The sequence below is a fragment of the Podarcis liolepis genome, assembly GCF_965112155.1.
Source record: "Podarcis liolepis genome assembly, chromosome: 8".
Lineage (NCBI taxonomy): Eukaryota > Metazoa > Chordata > Lepidosauria > Squamata > Lacertidae > Podarcis > Podarcis liolepis.
This window is the reverse complement of record NC_139560.1, coordinates 36,773,332-36,789,772: the sequence shown is the minus strand read 5'-3', so window position 1 is coordinate 36,789,772 and position 16,441 is coordinate 36,773,332. Positions and strand designations below refer to the sequence as shown.

At 46.2% G+C, this 16,441-nt stretch overlaps 1 protein-coding gene and 1 long non-coding RNA gene across 12 annotated transcripts in view; both read left to right on the top strand.

Moving 5' to 3' along the window:
- The first annotated feature begins 12 nt into the window (after window positions 1–12).
- LOC310713626 lies at window positions 13–4,768 on the top strand. Of its 4 annotated transcripts, none has more exons than XR_014529356.1 (3): window positions 13–1,042; window positions 2,203–4,531; window positions 4,624–4,768. It is a non-coding gene; the product is annotated as an uncharacterized lncRNA (long non-coding RNA). The 4 variants fall into 4 exon arrangements; XR_014529357.1 differs by lacking the exon at window positions 13–1,042 and adding an exon at window positions 1,547–1,702; XR_014529358.1 differs by lacking the exon at window positions 13–1,042 and adding an exon at window positions 1,547–1,773.
- Window positions 4,769–9,864: 5,096 nt separating this feature from the next.
- CHD7 (chromodomain helicase DNA binding protein 7) overlaps window positions 9,865–16,441 on the top strand; it is a 140,254-nt gene continuing 133,677 nt past the window's right edge. For 3 of the 8 annotated variants that reach the window (XM_083517864.1, XM_083517857.1, XM_083517863.1), the window contains exons 1-2: window positions 9,865–10,223; window positions 12,462–12,564. The gene's annotated coding sequence lies outside the window, so the exon portion shown is untranslated. Of the gene's footprint in view, window positions 10,366–10,388; window positions 10,670–10,802; window positions 11,111–11,533; window positions 11,629–12,461; window positions 12,565–16,441 lie in introns of those variants that run through there. The other 5 variants (XM_083517859.1, XM_083517858.1, XM_083517860.1 and 2 more) reach the window with 5 other exon arrangements.

Below are 16,441 nucleotides of genomic sequence, written 5' to 3'. Positions count from 1 at the left end.
GTGTCCCATTACCATACCCTCAAATATTTCTCTGATGAGAAAAGGGATGTCCCATTCCATAATGATAATTTTACTATTTATACCTCATACTGGGTTGCCCCAGCCACTCTGGGCAGCTTTGAACATATATAAAAACATAATAAAACGTTTTATAAACCTTCCCTATACAGGATTGCCTTCAGACGGCTTGACAGTTGGATAATGCCATACCCTCCAACATTTCTCCAATGAAAATAGTGACATCCTAAGGAAACGTAGGGCATTTCTGAGATCATATCAGAAAGCCGGACAGCTTCTCTAAATCAGGAACATCCCTGGAAAATAGAGACACTTGGAGGGTCTGCATTACCTTTCCTTTGTGGTACTCCAGACGGTGATGGACTCCAACTCCCATCATTCGTGCCTCTCGGCCTTGTGACTCCAGGTGATGGGACTTGGAGTCCAGCAACATCTTCTGTTTACTCCCGGCCCCGCCCCCCCCCGCCTGCTTTTGGGGCCTGGTGATTCCAGAGCAACTTACTCGAGAGAAGGAGAAAAGATTGTGCGAGATTAAACTGCATAGATCTGACCAATGCCAGTTTTTTTGTGTTTCCTAAATCACACTTCTGGCCACGCTGCTAGTTTAGACAAACGTTTCTGCCTGGGCACCCTCTTTCCTCCTTTGCAAAGCGGGAAGAGGGGGGGAAACACGAGCCATTTCTCAAAGCGGCAGAGAAAGCGAAGCCTTTGCAGAGTCAAGACTCTGCCGCTGTCCTGAGCCCGGCGGAGTTGCTTTCTGAATACAAACGCGCTTCAGGTTCGCGGCCGAAAATGGCCCGCAGGCGCGCGAGGTACCGAAGCGGGCGCTCTTTTGTGAGCAGCTCGGCGGCGTTTCCTGCGGGAAGCGCGGAAGGGCTTCCAGCCAGCGCGGCGGCGGCGGCGGCTGCTTCTCCCATTTCCTGTGGGCGCACTGCTGAGGGAACCGCCGGCGAGGCGCGAGGGACTCTCCACCGTCCCGCTCCGGGGAGGAGAAGAAGGCAGGCGGAGGGCGGACTTGCAGCGCGTGGGTGGGGTCTCCGTTTCCTCGTGAGGTTTCCTGCCCGGGTCGCCCGGAAGGGTTGTGGAGGACGGCGGCTTTTGTTGTGTGTGGAGGGCGGGGGGGGGGGAAAGCGACTCCTGGCTGAGGCGGCATTTTCTGCTTCCTGCGTGGGATACTGTTGCGCGGGGAAACTCTGCTGCTGTGAGGCATGGGGGCGGGGCGCACGACGGTCTCGTTCGCGCGTGGAGAAGAGGAGGGTTGCTCTGTGGGGTGGCTGGGGAGTGTGTGTGTGGCGGAGGGATGCTCTGAAATAAGGCGACTTCGCCTTTTCCGGCCTCGGTGCCTCTTCTCCCCTGCAAGCCGCTCTTGCGCCTGCCCTTTTAAATTGGCAGGAGGACCTCTTCGCGAATTTACGGGATTAGCCCGGAGCCACCTGGTGCTTGAGATTTCCCCTCCCCCCGCTCTGTGTTTCTCTCTCTCTCTCTTTTCCCCGCCCACTTCTCGAACTGACCCCCCCCCCCTTCCCTTGGGACCGGGGAACCTGCCCGCGCCTCGCCAACCCAGCTCAGAGAATATATTTCTCTGAGGGGGGGGAGTGTCTTTTCCCATTGGCTCCGGTTCACAGCCAATCGGCGCGGCGGGCGAAAGTGCCGTCAGGGAAAAGGAAAACCCTGAGACTGTGACGTAAGAAACGGAGTGGAACAAGGGGCGGAGGAAATGGAATCCCGGGAGTAGGAAGGAGGACTCGGCGATAGGTGTGTGCGAGGGAGGGAGGAGTGGAAACGGGGCGCGCAAGATCCCCCCCCCCAAACAAGACGCTTCAGTCTCGAGCCCTGGATATGATCGGTGGCTTCTAAAGAAGAGTTGGAAAGGAAGCAAAATTCCGGAAAGGGGGTGTGGGGATCTAGGAGCGCACCCCAAACTGGGGGGGGGGGGATGAGTGCAGCTTGGTGGGAAAATCATTGTGGGTTGGGGAGGGCACCTTGGAGAGCGGAAGTTAAGAGGTGTTTGTGAAGTAAGGAAAGGAAGAGGTTACTAACCAGAGGAAAATGGGCTTGGCGCCCTAATGTGGAAGTGGGGAGGATAGTGTTCTTACAGTCTGGACCAAAGGGTTTAGGCTGACGAGGATGTGTTTCAGACATAATGGAGCAGGATCCAGCTTGTTCTTTTCTTCTCTCTTGCAGGTTATGAAACCCTTTTCCTCTTCTTACCAGTATGCCATTAAGCACATATTTTATTATCTGTCATCAACAGTCCTTACTAATGTTTCCCCGAAACTCTTCCCGATGAGAACCTGTTTTTCAAGAATAGGCAATTTTATTTAGCTAACTTATTATAACTTTGTCCTCTTCTTTCCCTGTGCTTTGACCTACTTCATATATTCTAAATGATTACTGTATTTTTTTAAGGAATTGTTTTTGGCATAGTTTCATATTTGTACTGTATATATGCAGGCAGACTTTGCAAATCTCATGCACAAGATTATTTTGAGCAGTTGCAAAAGCATTTCTTGCAGCAGATTTTGCAATGTGTTTGAGTGATTCACTTTGGATCTTTTGAACTTGGTCACATCTTCTCATTTCAGGAAGTTTGCTTGTCACAACACTACCCTAGACCTCAATCCAGTTCCAGCTAACTTCTTCTTTTACTCAAGTTTACACTTCCTGAGACACACACACACACTATATATATATATCACACACGCACACAGCACAAGTTAACTAATCCACCTGGAAACATCCGGCACTGGAGCATGATGCCTTTTCAGGTTCTCTCCCTTTCACTTGGTCCCATCCTTGCCACAGTGCCATAGTCCCTTATCCCTTTAGGTTAGTACCTCATAGTCATTTTTGCTGGTATAAGATTTTCTTTTTAATTTGTTAAAAATCTGACAACAAATATGCAAGAGAGGAAGATAACGACTCAATTTAAAGCAATTATTCTAAAATTATTCTTAAAAAATCAAATTGTAGGTTCCCTGGGCTTTTTCTGACATAACTTTCTGTTCATTTAGTAGCTTTTTGAAGTGCTAGTGCAAGCGTATACTATTGGAAATAATGTGAGAATCATTTTTCTCCATAATGTTCTCTGGGACAATCCTGGGAACAGAATCTTAACTTCTTATTGGATTTTTTCCCTTGCTGAATCACCTCAGGAATAGTTTCTAGTCAGTGTAACCATTCTGCATGTCACAGAATTAATTCTTTATAGAAGCAGAGATTGTTAGCTAAAATAAAGTATCCTAATAAGAATTAGCCTCCTATTTTGTTTTGCATTCAGTTACTTCTTTGCTGCCATTATTAATGCATAATGATTGTTTCAAATTAGTGTGGACAAGTCTTTTATAATTTTACATTAAAATAATAGTTGTGATTTTTATGATGAATGATAGCAAAAGCTATGTACTTGTTTCTTGCTATGGCAAAGGCTCTCAGTTATGTATATACCGTATTTTTCTGTGTATAAGACACCCCCTATTTTGGGGGACTCCAAATTAAGAAAACACCCTTCAGCACTACCTGTGTATAAGACGAGCCCCAATTTTAAACGTAATTTTTTGGTTAAAAAACCTAGTCTTATACATGGAAAAATACGGTAAATATATTTGTTATAAACACTTAGAAGAACTTCCTTCCAACGGAAGTCCAGTCTAAGGGCAATGGAATAGAACTGGGCTTAGCATTTCAATCTGTGTACCATGTATCTTCAGATATACACATATATAGATGTATGTATGTTAATAAAAGGGAGCCCCTGCTCAGTAAAATAGTAAATATATAAGAGTTTCCAGAGGGATAGCCATGTCTGCTGCAGCAAAACCAACAAAGAGTCTTGTGATATCTTGAATACTAACATGTTTTATCGTGTAAACTTTTATGCATTAAATTTCAAACTGTTTAAAGCTGTGAACATTTTGAAGACTTGATTTTGCACAACTCTTTGCATTCTGTTGCCTTCCTAGAAGCTACAAATACATCATTGACATGTCATGTAATATGTGAAAACCATGACAGTACATAGATGCCATGTTGAATTACTTGTCACTTAGTGAATAGACGGATCAGCTTCTATGTATTAGGAGGAGGAATCTTTCTTCCAAGAGTAGGATCCTGTAGACATTATCTATGTTCTTGAATCTGCCATGAACCAATTAATTGCAGTATGATTGACAAACTTTGTTTCCTCGTTTAAATCCAAATTGTAGTTTGTTGATGTGTACAGACACAGAGGAGGCAGTGATCGCATGTACAATTTTTGAAAAGCTGACACTGTTTTCACACCTGGCATGAATCCAGCTTAGCAGCACATGTGTCTGCTCCCTCATAGTGAAGTTGTGTTCCATCAGCTGTCTGATGTCCACATCAGCAGGTCAAATACTGGAACAGCTTGATGCATCTACTCCAAAGATGCTTCTGTATGCTTGGAGAACGTTTCACTAAGGATCTGGCTAATATGAAATCTTTGAATGTCACTGAAATAAGACGTGTTCTTGCTTCACCATTCAGTCTTCAAGTGGGGAATGTCTTTTTTCTGGACTGGTATGTATGCTTTCCTGGTATATTTTATCTTCCCATTATCACTTCTCCATTATTCCTTTTTGCCAGCATGAAAACAATCAACCTAAACACCAAGAAGGCCTTACAAGCAAAACCTTGGCCACAATAAAGACTCCACTAAAAGAGAAGTGGTGATCAATGTGTATTTATGATACTTATTCTAAGCAATATACAATTATACACTGAAATGTAAGTGCTATTGTTTTCTGTGCATGACCTTGTATGAATGTTTTTGTGTGTGCACTTACATGCATGATTCATATGCAGTGACAGGGACCATAAATTGTTGCCATAGAATTATGAGTAGGACTGGGTGATGAAAATGTAGTCTGGGGAGAACCATTTGAAAATGGTGCATTTGAAAGAAAGAAGACTGGAATGCAACAGGCGTAGAGCTGGGGCATGGGCCTTGGAAGCAGTACCTGTCTGGGCAGTGGGTGGCAGGCTTTGTAGCTTGAAAGTGTACTGTCAGTGAATGGGGAACACCCATGCTCGGTGAAACCACAGTCAACTCACTTTCAGGAGAAATAACTTGAGGAACCAGTTCATACTGCTACTGTGAAAAGGCCATCGGTAGCAATAAAGGTGAGTATGCATTCATGCACCTCACTGCACGTAACATGTTACTTATATATGCATCCGGCATTAAGTTTCTAATGACCACTGAAATCAATAGGCTTAGGTGTGCTTAACTCTGTGTTGGTATGTAGCTTATCCTGAAAAAAATACTTTTTGTGTATACTTTGTTAAAAGCAGTAATTCAAACATTGTTTTGACACTGCTTGCTGCAAATGCAGTCCTATACACTTTTACCTGGGAGTGAGTCACATTGTGGGGCTTCTGAGTAGGCATGTATAGGATTGCATTGTAAGACTATATTATGAACCACCACAATTTGCAGCTGTGACTTTAAAATACTGAATTTTATATAAATATAGATTAGTTCCCTTTCTCCATGTTTATAATATTTGTAATAAATTGATTTAAAATCAGTAGTTTACCTTTTTATTTAACAACAGTGTTAACTAATTTTTAAAAATAACATATTGTTGTTTTTAATGGAAAATCGTAGCTAATCTATGTTAAGTGATCTTTCGGTATTGCCCTTGGGATCAAATGGGTGATGGGAATAATATGGGACACAAATTTGTTCCATATTCCCATTATATAGGGTAGCATATATTGTGAGGCCTAGTGTGGACTCTTAAAGTGTGTTCATGAAGTATACCCACAGTAGTTTTCTCAAAACTTTGAGACCTTTGTCATTATTATATTTTTAGTCTGCCTTTTCTTGAACCCAAAGCAACATAGGTTCTCTCATCCTCTCTATCCTTGTGACTCTGGAGTGAGCAGAGAATAATAGAATCATAGAATTGTAGAGTTGGAAGGAACTATGAGGGTCATCTAGTCCAGTGTTTCCCAAACTTTTTTGGGCAACGGCACACCTGTTTACTGAAAAAAATCTCGCGGCACACCACCATTAAAGCCCCGCCCCGTGACGTCAGCGCGCAGCGTCACGCCGGGAGGGACGCACGAAAGTGAAAGTTTTTTCCCTCCCCCTTGCCGGGGAACCTCCAAGCTTTGGGGGTGGGAGGAGGCAGCAGAGCGAGGGACTGAGGGACGGCGGCAACTGAGGCGGCGGCGGCTGTTGTGGTGGTGGCGGCGATAGCGGGCGGAGGAGGGGGCGGCGGCGGGGCTTGAGGAGCCGTCGCCGGGAGTTGCTGCTGCTGTTGTTGCTGCTGCTGCCCGGACATGCCGGCCTCCTCCTCCTCCGCTGTCTCGCGCTCCTCCCTTTTGCACTCGCTGCCCCGCCGCTCGGCACCACCACCGCGGCGCCGCCCCCTGCTCGACGCGGATCCTCGCCGCCGCCGCCTCTCACCGCCCGACTCGCCCGCCTCCCTCCCACGGCACACCAGCCAATGTCTCACGGCACAGTAGTGTGCCGCGGAACACCGGTTGGGAAACACTGATCTAGCCCAATCTCATGCAGTGCAGGATTATTTTGCCCAACATAGGGCTCAAACCCACAACCCCAAGATGAAGAGTCTCGTGCTTTGGACTGAGCTATTCAGTAGAATGAGAGACTAGTTGAATTTATTATGCACCTCTTACAAGCAGGCATAGTAGAATATTTTGGGAAGTCATGTTAAATTATATGAACACACTAATCAAGTGTACCTAGAATACTTTAAGAGAAAAAACAAAACCAATTTCTAGATTCTATTATATGAACCTGAGAACAACTGCCAAAACGGTCTGTTTCTCTAGCTGTCTATACAGCTAATCATTTCAGCTACTAGCATCCATCCTGGACTCAATATTAACAGGAAATAGTTGCCTAACATAATCTGCAGATTACCCATAGAAAGTTACATGCATCTGCTTTGCCTCCCCTCCTACTGCTCAGTCATCCTTTGCTCACTTCCTCCTTTGCACACTGTGGGGCAAACCCAAAGTTCTGATTGCTACAGTCAATACTAGAAGAGAGTAGGCGAAGTGATGAATGGAAGAAAGGATTGAAGGGTTGGGGGCTGTAACATCCTGTCTCTGCCTGGGATCTTTTGAAAGCTCAGCAATGATTTATGGGTTAATATTTGGCATTCCTAGAACAGAATCTTCTGCCCACTACAGTTCCAAAGTCTCCATTTTGATGTGATGGATTTTAATACTAGAGGCTTCCATAGTACCCAAGGGCTTGTTATATACCTCCCCTCTCTCCTTCAATAAGCATTGAGCACATTCCTAACTGCTTAATCAAGTGTTTGTTTCTACATATATGCTGTTTTCCAGTTTAGAAAAAGTAATGCCTTTGTGTGAATATAACATATAGCAGAATCTAAAACTAAGCGTAAAAATGTTAAGTGCTACACTGTACTTTTCCCACCTCTTAGCTCCTTCAATTTCAGCTAACAATGTTTCAAGATACAAAATTTATGGTCTGGATTTTGAAATTCAAAGAAAATTAACTGATTTAACAGATTATAAACTCATACTGAAAGTAGCAGCTAGTATAATGGTGAGCTATCTTGATGCAGGCTAGAGATGTTTCAAGATGCATATTCAGAATTGCTTAACACATAAATGAGTTGTTTAAAACACTTTACTCACAACAGGTGTTGAACTCACAATATATGTACAGTGGTACCTCGCAAGACGAATGCCTCAGAAAAACTCGCAAGACGAAAGAGTTTTTCGTTTTTTGAGTTGCTTCGCAAGACGAATTTCCCTATGGGCTTGCTTCGCAAGACGAAAACGTCTTGCAAGTTTGTTTCCTTTTTCTTAAAACCGCTTGAAGAGGTGCAGTTGCGACTTGACCGTGCTTCGCAAGACGAAAAATTCGCAAGATGAAAAAACTCGCAGAACGAATTAATTTCGTCTTGCGAGGCACCACTGTAATTAATGGGTGAACTCACCCAACCCCCTTCCAGAGCTGAATTATGAAAGAATTCTAAATGGTGCACATATGGAACAAGGGAATAGTATTCTGGGCTAATTGACATGTAACGTACACTTAAGATCTTGTGCGTATATGAAGTCCATGTAACACCTAAAATCGTGAATTTTAACCTCCAAAGACTTACAATGAAATCTAGTCTAACCGTGCATCAAATTATAGCAGTGCTTGAGCCACTAAACTAAGTTGGGTATCTACTTATCCCGTGAGTGCTCTGGTGCCTTTAATAATTGTGTGGCATGCAGATGTTTCAGACTTGCACCTGCTAGATATGTCTACCATATGTGTATATATAAAGTACAAGAACACAGTCTTGAGTCAGAAATTAAAACTTCATTGGGGAGTTGCTGGGAGATGCAATGGCATTCATGTGTGATGGGACTTCAGAAACATGAAACCTGAGGATAAGCAAATGGCCAGCACGCTTATGGCCTATTCACATGAACACTTAAACTACATTAGCAGATAGTTTTGTCAAATATTAACCTGGATGTGTTATCCCTACACTTAAAAGCCCTGTTTTGGACCTTTCAAAGGGACAGGCCTGATCTCCTAATTGGACTCTTAAATAGCATTAATTCTTTCTGTTCCCCGGAACACAGACTTGGATTCAGAGAAGCAAGCAGAGTTCGTCCCCACCTTCACAAGTTTATCGAAAAGCAGTGGTATTTTCTGTGGAGAATGGCTCTATTTATTTTTAAAAAATTGGTCGTTCATGGGCTCCTTGAATTTAGAAATTATTCCACGCTTTATCATTTTACAGTAAGGACGAAGTATCGCCGCCCACCCCCACTACACACGGAAGATCCTGTCTTTATATATGGCCATAAATTGCTAATTTTGGGGGGTGGGGGTGGGGGGAGAGACACGGGACATCCCATGATGCAGGCAGGAGGCGGGCCGTGGTTCTCGGACAATTCCAGCACAGGACACATGGCGGTTGTTTCATCGCGTGCACAACTAACACTGTGCCCTTCAGGCGGACGCGGTTCTAGAAGATCACACGTTTAAGGAGAGATTGGCAGCGGCATGTTGGAAGCACGACTGAACACACCGGGGCGGGCAGGATTCTCCCCTAGAAACGAGGCGGCGGCGAAGTCCTTTGGAGAGTCTTTCCGTCGCAGGTGCTTTTCCCACCCTCCGCGCCCCCTTCTTCTCCCATAATAACTCTGCGGAAGGAGGGTCCCTTCTTTTCCTCCCGGGCGCCGCCGAACTTTTCCACAGCCCCGGCGGGAGTTGCTCCACTCCGCCTGAAGCGACGGCGGCGGCGTGTTCTGTGCGGCCAGGTTAAGCTGCGTGAGGCCCGAGCGAGCGGTGGCTCCGTCCTGGGAACGCCGCCCCTCTCTGGCCGGCCATTCGCCCGCGGGCGAGGCAGGGCGCCACCTCGCTATCTCCATGTCGATATCTGGGTCTTGGACGCCGTCCTCCTCTCCGCCCCGCCCCCTTCCCCTCCCGTCGCTTGAGGGCGGCGGGCGAAGAAGTGGGTGTCGACTTGTCTGAGCCCTTGTGTACCCGGCGCCCTGTCAGCGCTTGACGCCCCCCTCCCCCAACCGTCCATCTCCCTTTCCTTCCTTCTTTCCTGAGGGCGGGGGGGGAGGAGGAGAGTGTCCTCGTGGAGAGCGGAGGCCGAGGGGGGGGGGAGGAGAGGAGGAAGGAAGGAAAGAAAGCGGAGGAGGGAGTTAGTGACCTGACCCCCTCCCCCCGCTGCCCTTTTAGGAAGGCTGGATTCTTGCATAAATTATGCCGGTGGCTGATGACGTGTAACCTTGTGGGGCGGGGTTAGCGGGCGCGCGCACTCTCCCTCCTTCCCTCTCTCCCCCCCCCCGCCCCGCTCGCTCGTCCACGGGAGGCAGGCAAGGAGGGAGGGAGAGAGGGCAAGTGGCGTCGGGAACGCGCCTCGTGGCGGGCGGAGGGAGCGAGCGAGCGACGGGGGCGGGCGAGCGGACAGGCAGGGGGCGGTAGCAGCAACGGCAGCCGCTCGGCTGGCTGGTGTGTCGCTCGGCTTTTGCGGACGCGCTCGGGAACTATCGGATTAAACTTGAATCGAGTGAAATTACACAAAGGAGCGAAGCGGACCCGGGACCCGGTGGAGACCCGGAGACCCTCGCTGACCCCCCTGCCCGCCCTTCTCGCCGGCCCTGGTCAGGGATCTCCGCCCGCCTCGCTTTGACCGCCCGGCCGAAACCAACTCCCGGTGCGTGTGCGCGTGTGTGGGTCTCTCTCTCTCTCTTCGTGTTTGTTTGTTTGTGAGGGAGAGGCGCTCGCTCGCTCTCCGGCTCTCTCGCCCCCCCCCGTCCGCTCCCGAGGACGCCTCCGCCGCGCCAGCCCTGACCCCGGTGAGTGACCCGCGCCTCAGAGCCGCCTCGGAGGCAGCCTAGAGGGCAGCGCCGGCGCGCCGGGCGAGAGAGAGCGCGGCTGTCCGCGGCCCACAGCCGGTCCGGCGGAGGGCGGGGGGGAGCGGAGGGGCGCGCGGTGTGTCGGCGAGCCTCGCCTGGTTCTCTGGTCCATGTGCATCCCTCGGCCGAGGAGCTTCCCAGGATGTAAAGCGGGGGGTGGGGGTGGGAGAGGGGAAGGAAGGAAAGAAAGGAAAGAAAGAGGAGGAAGAAGGAGAAGAAGAAGAAGCGACGAACCCACACGCCGGTGAGAGCGGGAGCCCGAGCGAGCCTGGCGGCTCTTCTCAGCCTGACCTCTCTCCTCTCCCTCCCCTCCCCCACCTCCCTTTCCTCGAGCGCAAGTTTTGGAGGGCGATTAAAAGGAGAGGAAAAGTTGGGCGAAAGTCTCCGCGGGAGGAGGAGGGGCGGCGGGGGCCGGATCGCGGCGAGCGGGATGAGGCGACGGGCTGAGCGCGGCGGCTCCCCGGGAAGGCTCCCCCCTCCTCCGCCCGCCCGCCCTGCTGGCCACGCTGAGCGCTCCCGGCCCTGGCAGCACAACAAGCGCTAACAAAGTGCGGGGGCCGCCCGCTTCGCCCCCCTCCACCCTCCCCGCCTCCTGCTAGCTTGACCCGGGGGCTCCTCGCGGACACATGGAGCCATGGGAGGAGGAGGAGGAGAGAGAAAGAGAAGAGAGCCCAAGGAAATGGAGGTGATGATAGAGGAGGAGGAGTGGTGGTGGCGGGGGGGGGGGCGGCGAGAGAAGAGAAGAGGCACGAGGTTGTGCCGGGGTTATTTGTCTTCGCTGGAGAGGAGCGGGGAGGCTGGCGGTGGGAGTGAAACGGGAATCACACGGGGGGGGGGAGAGGAGATCACGACTGTTTCCCAACAACCCAAGAAGAAAGCGTGTGTGTGTGTGTGGTTTTTTGTCTTGGGGGGGAGGGAGAGACGCTCCCCAGGCAGCTTGGATTGGGGCTGGTGGCGGAGGCGATAGCAGTAGCAGCAACAACAACATAATAGGAGACTTAACCCCGCGGACCAAGTCTGCTTCCCTTTCTGTGTGTGTCTCTTTCTCCCTCTCCCCCCCCCCCGGTCGGGCGATCTCTTCCTTTCGCCTGCGCGCTTCCCCCTCTCTGTCTTTTCCCCTGATCGAGAGCGGGTCGCTGAGAAGGTCTCCCTGGTGGCCGTAGTTTTCCCCCCTCCCTTCCCGAAACCAAGGCCATTTTGAGGGTGAGCGGAAAAGGTGGTTTGAGGCCAGGCGGTCAGGGAGTGTATGTGTTTAGGTTTGATTCATAAAGGGAAATGGGGTTGGCCGGGAATTTTGTTTCTCCTTTGGCTCTGGTGGGTGGGTGCTGAATGTGGGGCTGGTGGAAGTGGGAAGCGGACGCTGGGGATGTGCCGGGGGGGGACACACTGGAGGTGGGTAGGGAAGGTTGTTAGTGGGTCACAGGGAGCAGCCATCATTATATTGCATTCATTTTTCCTGATAGCATTATATAAGGGGACACCCTTCTGTATTAGGAGGCACCCCCTTAATCTACCGGTGGGGCAGGCGGGGGGGGGAACACATTAAGCTCGTGGGATTTACCACATAGGCAATAAATCGGATGAGTTTCTCCAGATCACTTTGGGATAGTGCTCACGCCTTTTAAAGTACTTTTAAAACGGACAATGGACAAAAGAAAAGTAGCAACGGGCTGGGAGTTTCCTTTGAATTACTAGAGATTTTTTAGATACAACAGCCAACTCATTCTACTTTGCCTTTGCTTTTGTTTGGTGTAGTACTGAATGTGCTTTCCAAGCAGATCTTGGTGAGGTTTTTTTTTCATTTGCAGTGAGCTTTTTGACCACTTGCTACTCATAGATTTCGGTTTGCAAACTTAAAATTTCAAACCGATATGGCCCTTCTCTCCTCCCACTTAGGAGATGTGTTCCTTAGAATATATATATATTTAATAGAAGCTCATCAGCTTTTATCCTGGTGGAAATACACTTTTATATCTCATATTACAATAACTACAAATTTTAAGATAAAAGTTGAACAATTTTTTGTTTTCTTGCAGATCATCCATTCTAACGGAGGCAAAAAATCTTAGTGACTGTGACCCTAGCAGCATGGGTAGCCGATTTATCCCAATTACAAATTCAGTTAGTTGGCAGTAATGTGTGAGTATTATTTTATTCTTGTTGTTAAAAAGCACAGTTGCTAACTATTTTTTGTAGGAATCGATGTTGATATTTTTTCCAATTAGAGTGCTGTGTCTGTTGCTTAGAGTATTTTTGTATTGCTGTTGCACAACAGAGGCTCTTGTCTTTAACCTAAAATGGCAGCTTAATTTGACTAGGGCCCCATTCATTGACAGTGATAATAAAAAGGCTGAAAGCTAAATGTAGCTGGATGCTTGGAGTACATTTGAGAATTCTACCTTGCATTATAGGATGGCACAGAAAGAGCAGCTTCCATCCAGAGTACAAACGTTTACAACAAAACATCTTATTTTGAAGTATTTGTTAATAAACAATGGACAGAAAGTTGAATAATCATGAAGGGGCTTGGAAGGTTTATCATTTCCCTCCCTCCAGACCCTGTCCAAAATAGAATTGAACTGCTCTACAATATTCACTATTGTTTGAAGTAGTGGGCTCCATTTCTGAAGTATGAAACAGGTGACTGTCATTCGTGTCCATATTTTTAAATGGGGCATTTACTTTTTCTCATCACAATAGTTTAATACTAATTTGGAGTATAATTTATTTCCTGACAAATTGTTACTTAAGCATATGTTCACAAGTTTTTATAGGACATGTCCTATTTCAAATCATGTATTGTAAATTGTGCTAGTTATCAAAAGATTCTACAAAATACCAACTATTTCTGGAAGATACAGATATCTACCTTATTTTTGAACCATTTAATTTGCAAAGGGTATTCTATTGCATATTTTAATCCTTGAAATTTGAGATAACAACAAAAAAGAATTTGGGATTCTTGCTAGCTTCTTAAAAATCCTGCAAGATTTCTTTAAATAGTAAGTCTAGGAAGGGTTTTTAATACCTTTAAAAACTAATACATACTGAATTACTTTGGTGTCAGGTTTTTTTTTCAACTTCACCATGGTCTTGAGGAATATCAGATATGACAAAATGTAATGTTAATGCATTGTACTTGTATAACACAAGGCTAGAATACCTGTGGTTTTTAAGTCAATTCTAATAGCTTATTTTAAGGCCCACTACTATAGCTTATTTTGGTCAGGGGTCCCTTTACCTTTACTGTCGCTTATTTTAGATATAGGTTATAAATGTTTTTCAGATTCAGTTGGATTCAAAGGTTCTGTTCTATAACGGAGGGTTCATTTGAGCCAATCCACCAAATCTAGTCAGTTACAAGAATATTTTCAGTTTCATAATACATATTATTTTGTAAGCATCCAAGGAGCTTATATTGGTTGCTGATTACTGTTTTATTGAAGCATGTTGACAGAATTTTTTTTGCAGCTTCTAAGTATGGTGCTGGTGCATGGAAAATTTAATATATTACACTTTTCTAAATACAGAAGCAAGGTAATAAAAGAAAGTCGCAATCTATTCTTACTATTTGAAGGGGATAATCTTCTTATTTATTTGTTTTATTTTGCCTTAAAATGTTTGCTAAGTTACAAGATTTGGAACTTCTGTAACATTGCCTTTTTCATACATTTGCATAAGAAAGAGCATGAAAATCAAGTGGTGGTTATATTGTTTTAATGGCATGTATGATTACTGGGAAGCAACATCCAATCAAGATTTCCAACGATCAACAGTTAAAAAGTTGAATGTGGCATGGTCTGAACTCGGCTCTGGAAATACTTGGTCCTTCCTCTTATGATAAGCTGAGCCTTGAAAAAACTTGAAAACCACTGAGAGTTTGCTGCTTTTTGAATGCTCTGAAAGTCAGGACAATCATCACCCTTCTCTCTGGCTTGGCACTGGAGAGAAATGGGTGACTTGCCTCCATCCTTATGCTGAGCCTTAGATGTTCTGCAACCACCTGCCTCTTATTCTTCGGGGAAAGGTGGCAAGCATAGATAGCTACTAAGGCTATCCATAATTTGTGGGCCTCTGGAAGCAGCTGTATATGGATATATTTTTGCAATAAGCCAGTGCAGAGTTTGAAGTTTTTGAAGGAAAAATAGAGGTTGTAAAAGTGTGGCTCCTAAGTAGTTTTTGTCTTTTATGAAGTTTGCACTTTCAGCTCCACTTGACGATATGCTGTAGTAGGATCAGGTCTTTTTGAATGTGGAAACCTAGGATCAGGTCTTCCGCTTGGTCGATCTATACTTTATGTAGAAACCACATTTGTTACTGACACACAAAGGTTGTCCATAGCAAGCAAGTAAATTATGCACATGCATGTGCATGTGTCCTAGCTGTCTGATCGCACAAACTGCTTTCAGCGACATGTTGTTTATTTGAGAGGTATTGTACTTCTGAATCCTTGGAAGATATTCTAATTTTCAGACAAAGATGCATGAGCCAGAGCAATATTTTATTGCACAGGCTGACCTCTTAGATAGTAATGCTGTGCTATAGAAGTAAGGGCTTCACATAGGCCCTGCCTAATAGTAATGGCTTCAGTTGCAGATCACCTGTGCTCAGGCACAGATGAGGTACCACTTTTTATAGTTTGGTGATTGCCCCATCTGCTTTTTCTGGAGTCTGAAAAAGGCCAGGAGCTGTCTCTGATCTCATGCTCAGCCTCCAAGACTTGGAAAGCAGTGGGACATCTTCCACTCCTTAATCTGTCCAAGATACAGTATGACAGGGACACGCCCCTTCCCTTCTACCCAGCTTGGAGATGGGAGTTGGATTTGGGATCGCCTTTGAAATCTTATGAATCTCAGGTTAGGTCACAGTCAAGACTTCTCCCATCAACTCATTGTTGATGAGTGAAAATGTTTGTTAGCTATTTTGTTAGCTTGGTCCAGTTTGTGGGCTGCTGTTCCAATAAATCAAAGAGTGGCTAATGTGGCTAGAAAATGTATGAATTGCACTAGTCTTTATTTCAGAACTCAGGTTTATGCATGTTCCTATATGTAACAGTGCTGCACAGAATGAGTAGGCTATTGTTGGATCTGTGTGAATGGGCCCAGCTTTCTTTCCATATGTAGAGAAGGCCAAAGTCATAAGCAGATAAGACACCATTTACTATGTTGATTTCAAAATAGTTAGTTGTACCATACTGCTCTGATATTTCATAACAGTTTTTGTTTCAAAAATAAATACTGTTGTACCTTGGTTGATGAATACTTTAGCAGTTGAACGTTTTGCCTCCTGAAGGCCGCAAACCCGGAAGTGAGTGCTCCGGTTTGCGAACGTTCTTTTGGAAGTCAAACGTCCAGTGGGACTTCCGCGGCTTCTGATTGGCTGTAGGAGCTTCCTGCAGCCAATCGGAAGCCATACCTTGGAAGTCGAACGTTTTGGAAGTTGAACGGATTTCCGGAACAGATTCCGTTTGGCTTCCAAGGTACGACTGTATCTACTAGTGAAATGCACTAGGGAAACTTCAGTAACTGCCTAGGTTACATAGGCCTGCATCCTGATACTATCCAAGTCTACTCACAAATCATTACCACTAGCACATCAGTGAAGATTTCTAACAGGTACATTTGGATTGCAGCCTTGTGGTATCCAATATTGTCCATCTGGTGATGAAGGGCATCCCAATGGAATGGGGTCAGGTGGCAGATTTCAGGTATTCCTGTCCTGCATCCCTCATGTCACATTAATTTTGCTAGAGAGTTTCCCCCAGCCTGCAGAAAGATTACTTTCTTCTTCCCCTGAAAGATGGCTTTGGACACCACCCATACAGTAGCTTTTTATGTAGAGATCATATTTGGTCCAGTTTGTTGTGGCCATTTACCCTAATTCCATATTTTGCAGACTATTATTATTATTATTATTATTATTATTATTATTGCTTGCCTGCAGACCAAGACACATCTGTTTCATGATATACTGCAGCGCAGAACCAAAATACAACACATGTTTTTTTCCTGAGAAT